The sequence below is a fragment of the Fundulus heteroclitus genome, chromosome 14 (assembly GCF_011125445.2).
Source record: "Fundulus heteroclitus isolate FHET01 chromosome 14, MU-UCD_Fhet_4.1, whole genome shotgun sequence".
NCBI lineage: Eukaryota > Metazoa > Chordata > Actinopteri > Cyprinodontiformes > Fundulidae > Fundulus > Fundulus heteroclitus.
Window position 1 is genome coordinate 28,306,240 of NC_046374.1, and position 7,350 is coordinate 28,313,589.

Below are 7,350 nucleotides of genomic sequence, written 5' to 3' on the forward strand. Positions count from 1 at the left end.
GCGTTTTTATGATCTCAGGTGTTTTTATGATTGATTTATACTAATTCAGATATGCTCTGGGTTACCTAATTATAATGGTTTACAAATGTCTAAAGTATAAAATTTGGTGTACGGCCTGGAAAGGTGAGGCAAACCATACCAACTCGTTGCATCTCTACCATAACTGGGGGACAGATTGGTTTGCACCCACCATCAGCCCCCTTCACACTAAGGGCCAAAACTTACATCAAAGTTGGATCAGGGCATATATATGTATATATATGTATTTTATATATTAAATATTTTTGTGTGTGTGTTTGTGTGTGTGTAATTATTTTTGAAACAACAGAGAACCATAAGCGATGAAAGGTTACCACATATCTTCAGTTAATTTCACTGATCACTGATTTCCCCCGAAATCTGGGTGTAGTGATGGACTCAGAGCTGAACGTTCAAAGTTCATTAAGGACAATTATAAAGTCTGCCTTTGTATCACCTGAAGTACATTTGCAGGATTACAGACCACTTCTCAGTTCCTCTGCTTTCTGGCTGATCTTTTGGTCACCTCTGAATGCTTTCACTCTAGTGGTAGCCTGAGACGGAGTGTACAACCCACACAAGTGGCTCGGGTAGTGCAGCTCATCCAGGATTTGCTCATCAATGCGTGCTGTTGCAAAAAGGTTTGCTGTGTTTGTCAGCGTTGTGTCCAGAGCATGGAGATGCTACCAGGAGACAGGCCAGTACATCAGGAGACATGGAGGACAACAACTCCTACCTCCGCCTTTGTGCAATGAGGAATAGGAGAAGCACTGCCAAAGCCCTGCAAAATGAACTCCAGTGGGCCACAAATGTCCATGTGTCTGTTCAAACGATCAGAAACAGACTCCATGAGGGTGGTATGAGGGCCCAACGTCCACAGGTGGGGGTTATGCTCACAGAGAACATTTGTCAGAGAACATCAAGATTGGCAAATTGGCTACTGACGCCCTGTGCTCTTCACAAATGAAAGGAGGTTCACACTGAGCACATGCGACAGATCTGACAGAGTCTGGAGACGCCGTGGAAAACCTTTTGCTGCTGCTGGATCCTTCAGCATGACCGGTTTGGCAGTGGGTCAGTAATGGGGTGGGGTGGCATTTCTTCAGGGGGGGGGGGGGGGGGGGGGGGCACAGTAGCCCCCATGTACTTGCCAGTGGCAGTGTGACTGCCATTAGGTACAGAGATGATATCCTCAGACCCATTATGAGACCATATGCTGGTGCGGTTGGTCCTGGGTTCCCCTTAATTAAAGACAATGCCATCCACCACCACATCAGGGGCATGCATCAGGCGTTGTATGGAGGTCATACAAGCAAGTGGAAGGCACACATGTGAGAGAAGGTGACCCCACGTTTTGACATCAACTTAATGTTAACCAGACGCTAGATGGAATGTTGAAACAACCTCCTAACTTTGCCCCATCTTAACCTTGTGAGTGGAGATTCCGGCTTAAATAAGGTTGAAAAAATTGCAGTAAATAAAACATTTTTAAATAACCATTTTGTATTGATCATGACCCAGATCACTGAGAATCTTTACCAACATGGTGAGTCTTTGATTTTATTTTTTTTAAAATAATGTTTTATGCAAATTAATTTGCAGAATTTAGAGAGTCTGACATGCAAAGGAATTTGCGTGTGACTCTAAGCTCTAGTGAGGGCTCGCTTGCAGGTCTATAAAGGCTGGAACTCCACACTACTCCAGACATTTTAAATTGAGAAAACTTACTGGATGGGAACAGAAACATCTTCAGCTTCAGAATAGAAGTCCAGTTGTTGTTTTCTTTTACCCTTTTTTGGATCAAAGACTCACAACAAATTGGAGGAGCGGTCACTGGAACAGCTACGATAGAAACGGATGAAGAACTAGGCTCAGCAGCCTTCGATAACATGGATGTAGCATATGAGATCACTATTATCCAACACTTCTCTATGAGAAAACCAGCCTCTAGAACCATCCCCCTTCTAAGACCCCACCCACCCGTTTTTCATATAGACCAGTTCACTGCTATTGTTTCCATCCGGGTTTTTCGTGCCTGCGCGCCGCACTGGAAGGCAGAAGGCGAGCACAGTGGCAGACGCAAACAGAGCAAACGAAGAGTTCTCGATGTATTTTTCTTCTTTAGATAACGTATCACAAGATTGTTTTAAGAGTAAGTTGATGGTTGATGGTATCAGATTGCCAGATAACATCCAGATACCATCCAGATACTGTCCCTTCAGGAAAAAGCCTGAAGGGACGAGTCTGTGAATGCTGGCCAAACGATTTAGTCCGGCCCAGTGGCCAAAAGCATTATCATTATTCAACGGCAGTATCTTCTCTCTGCATCGACCGATCTGCACCAGATTTTTTGTGAGTCGTGGGGGAGAGCTGCCCAATGCGTTCGTGTGTATCGCCCGGCGGACGGGCGGGGAAAATGCGTGACAGCTTCTGCGGTGGCTGGCGGCCGGCGGTGCGCGAACCCCTGCGGTGGCCAATAGGCCAGAGCGGCGCTTGGCTGCGAGGGCCGATCGACGCCGCTTGCGGCTTTAATTATTTAAGCAGAACAATGACCAGTGCAGAATTAAGTTGTATTTACCAGAGATGAAGTGTAGACTGCAAATTCTGTCGTAATATGATGGCTCCCCCAGTCCATTGAGATTGTCTGCCTGCGTCCTTTTTCATTGAAAATATCCATTTCTTTCTTCTTTCTTCGTCCTTCGGTAAACGAAAGAAACGTACTTTCAATGATTTGGAATGCCTCTGTGTGCAACCGGGAGCACAACAAGTCGTAAGCATTGTTTACATTTCGAAAATAAACTAACTAAAAGCACACTCTAATTCACCCGTTTTGTAATGATAGAATGCGAGAACAGTACTGTTTTTGCCTACCCGCGGGACCCGGAAGTAGCGCGGACGTCACGCGTAAAACCAGTGTTGTATAGTAACGAAGTAAAAATACTTCACTACTGTACTTAAGTATATTTTGGAGTACTTTATACTTTTATGGAGGTTAAAATTTTTTGATAACTTTTACTTTTACTTCACTATATTTCCGAACTTAATTGCATACTTTTACTCCGATACATTTTTTAATGTTTGGTTTAGTTACTCGTTACAAAAAAGAGAGAGAGAGAGAGAGAGAGAGAGAGAGAGAGAGAGAGAGAGAGAGAGAGAGAGTGACGTGCCAGACGTGCGTACATGCACAGATTCGCCCATTCGCCCATTTTAAAACTGTTGTTTAACTTTCATAATTTCATCAGTCCCAAAACAATAAGAAATGGTTGAAACAGAACAAACTGTTTGAATTAAGCAACTGACTTTATGTTTTTTTTTTCGTAGTACAGTTGACTATCACTAGCTGAGAAAATTTTGGAGTTAACTTTTTTCAAATGTCAAAAAATGTCATGTGATAATTTTTATATGTGTGCAGCGCAAGCTGTGTTCACAAATATCCACTTAGGAACTTCACTTGTTGTTCTATTATTGTGCACTCTTTTAAGTTATTTAATTTTAATAAATAACTCTCAATCTGTTAGTTTTTGTCCGGTGAATATCAGCCTAAACATCTGATATTAGGACAATAGTTGAAGGGAATGATTTGAACACTGGTGATTTTTTTTAACAACAAACTCTACACGCAAATAGAATAATTGGAGTGACAACTTTTCTTCAAGTTCAAGAATTTATTAGCTGATATAAGATGAACATCCAGGGACATCACTATAGAATTCTGTTTATCTGAATTAGCACAATATTTCAATCAATCAGTTTGGACAAAAGAAATTTGTCTTCTGCAATTGATCCTTATTTAATGACTTTATATTTCGATTATATTTATATATATGTTTCCCAGCAAGAATTATTGACTAACCTACCAATTAGTTTGGTATTGCAAGGCGCTATGGAATGTATTTATTTATTTATCTTTTTAATGACGTTTACAGATTTCCGCTGAACTGATTTTTAAAAATTTATTTAGTGTTTTACCATATAACCACATTTGATTAGAAATGTGCGCTGGACGCCTCCCTGGTGAGGTGTTCCGGGCACGTCCCACCGGGAAGAGACCCAAAGGAAGACCCAGGACACCCTGGAGGGACTATGTCTCCCGGCTGGCCTGGGAACGCCTTGGGGTTCCCCCAGAGGAGCTGGCCCAAATGGCCGGGGAGAGGGATGTCTGGGCCTCCCTACTGAAGCTGCTACCCCCGCGACCGACCCCGGATAAGTGGAAGAGGATGGATGGATGGATGGTTAGAAATCAGAAAAACAGACCTGGCAGAAAAATAGAATAAAAGGGATTTTTTGGGCCTTGATTTTATATTTACTGGTTTGGGTAACACATATTTTTATTATTATTTTTGTATAAAAAATTTCTTGAACTTTTTTCAATTTTAGATTGAAAATGTTTTTGGTTTAATTTTTATTTACTTTAGACTTCTAAATAGCACTGAAGCTCCTAATCTTTAAACCTTAAAGATCTTTAAAACTTAATAGACTAAAGGCTTAAAAAATGTGCAGCAGATGTTACATAATATCTATTTATTATAAGAAATCTGCTCTGACTGGCAAATGAAATGGTTTTTGAACATTTAATTAGCCAGAAAATCACAACAAACCATCACCCTTTACCCTATCACTGGACTGGATGAAATCAAACATCAGCATCATGTTGTTTCATCATCAGAAATCAAATTAATGCCTCATTATCCAACCTCTGCAGAATTTACTGCAGAAAAGCTCAGTGACAAAAACAAATGTTTTTGTGTGATGTACTAAAGCAGAGCAGAAAAGTCTTTTAAATTACTTTATTTTTCTGAATCACTCATCACATGCCAAAAACTATAGGTTACTGGCGTAACCCCGGTTCTCAGAGTAGCATGAGTGAGATGTCTCACCAGACAACCCTTCTTGCTGGGGCGAAGCAAGAAGAGGTACTTATTTCGAATGACGTAGCGTCGTAGCGCAAGGCTACTTATAGGAGGAGTGACGCAGACGTCGCGATCACCAGCCAATCAGGATTGGCGTAATGAGATATATGCTTCTGTGGAATACGCAGCAGGGGCGTATCCCATAGTGAGACATCTCACTCATGCTACTCTGAGAACCGGGGTTACGCCAGTAACCTATAGTTCTCATTCATAGCATTCGTTTCGATGTCTCACTATGGGATATGGAGACTCCCGTATTGCCAGACTTCTTATCTCTAGCGACCCCCAGCACTAGGATGTGCCTGCCCCAGTAATGCCTCAGAGTCCAAAACAGCTGAGGCCACACTAGGAACTGAGACATCCAGTTTATAGAACCGAGCAAAAGCGAGCGGTGAAGACCAACTCGCTGCTGCACATATGTCCTGAATGGGCACTCCCCTAAAGAGGGCCCAGGACGTCGCCAAGCCCCTAGTGGAGTGGGCCCGTAGACCACCCGGGGCCTGGAGACCCTGGCTTGTATAAGACAGCGCAATTGCCCCCACAATCCAGTGGGAGAGCCGCTGTTTAGAGATGGGCTTGCCCTTAAAAGGCTTTGCCCAGGACACAAAGAGCTGATCACTCCTTCGGAAACCGCTAGTCCTGTCCACGTAGGCCCGTAGGGCCCGGACGGGACAAAGCTTGTTCAGCCGCTGTTCCTCTGAAGAGGAAAAGGGAGGCGGAGAGAAGGCTGTGAGAATAATTGGAGAAAACGAGCCCACCACTTTAGGTACAAAGGCTGGGTTGGGCTGCAGTGAGACCTTAGCATCTCCTGGACCGAAGATGGTGCAGGAGGGGTTCACCGACAGAGCATGGAGGTCACCTACCCGTTTAGTAGATACCAACGCTAACAGCAGAACTGTCTTGAGGGACAGATGCTTGAGATCAGCCTCCTCCAAAGGCTCAAATGGAGGGTTCGCGAGGCCATCCAGTACCATTGTCAGGTCCCATGGAGGTGCCAGGGATCTGGTCACCGGCAGAAGCCTACGCGCTCCCTTCATAAAACGGCCCACCAAGGGGTGTTGGCTGGCTGTTTTGCCCTCAAAGCCCACGTGGCATGCGGAAATAGCTGCCAGGTAAACCTTAATTGTGGAGAAAGACATTCTTTTGTCAATCAGCTCTTGCAAGAATGACAAAATTTCCCCAACGGGACACTGAAAAGGGACAGAATCCCTGTTGGAGCACCATCTTTCAAAATTGCTCCATTTGCAGTCATATAGGGACCTGGTGGAGGGAGCTCTAGCGCTCTGAATGGTATGTATAACATTCTGAGGCAACCCTGCTGTGTTTAAATTATACCACTCATGGGCCAGGCCCATAGTTTTAGGTGTTCTGGGTGAGGGTGAAACATCGTCCCCTTCACCTGAGACAGCATGTCTACTCGTAGCGGGAGTTGCCAAGGCTGTCCTCTCAGGAGCTGATATACCTCCGCTAACCAGTGCATCGCTGGCCAATGTGGAGCTATCAGGATCAGCGAGTGGCGATGCTCCCTCACTCTGGCGAGAGTGGGGGAAATCAAAGCCAGCGGAGGAAAAGCGTACAGCAGAACGTGGGGCCACTTGTGCGCCAGCGCGTCCACGCCGAGCGGTGCGTTCTGATTGCGCATCGAGAAGAACTGCGGACACTGAGTGTTCTCGTTGGAGGCGAACAGGTCCACTGTTGCCCTGCCAAAACGGGACCACACCTGTTCCACTATTGCTGGATGCAGAGTCCAATCCCCGTATAATGGGGCGCCTCTGGACAGCATATCCGCCCCGCAGTTCAGAACCCCCGGTACATGGGTAGCTCTGAGTGAAAGGAGATGCTTGCTGCTCCATAAAATCAGCTTGTAAGCTAGTGCATGCAACCGAAGGGAACGCAATCCCCCCTGACGGTTGATGTAAGCCACTGTTGTCGTGTTGTCGGTTCTCACAAGGACGTGACAACCGCTGATGAGCGGGAGGAAGCGCTTCAGCGAGAGAAACACCGCTAAGAGCTCCAGATAATTTATGTGGAACTGTCGGAGGCTCTGGCTCCATAGGCCTCTTACACACCGACCCTCGTGAATTCCACCCCATCCTGACATGCTCGCGTCCGTCGTGATCAACTTTCGTGACACAATCGGACCCAGCGGCACACCCTGCTCCAAAAAAGTTGGACGGCGCCAGGGACGCAGCGCCCTGATGCACTCCGAGGTGACAACCACCCGTCGCGCCCCGTGCCGCGCGGGATGAAGCCTGAGTGCGGCTACCCAGCGCTGAAATCCTCTCATATGCAGACGGCCGAGGGGAACAACCAGAATGACGGAAGCCATCAAACCTAGCAGCCGCAGGCACAATCTGAAAGGGACTGCCCTGAGCAGACAGAATGAGGCGAGGCAGGACCTCAGCCTGAGCACTCTGTCTGA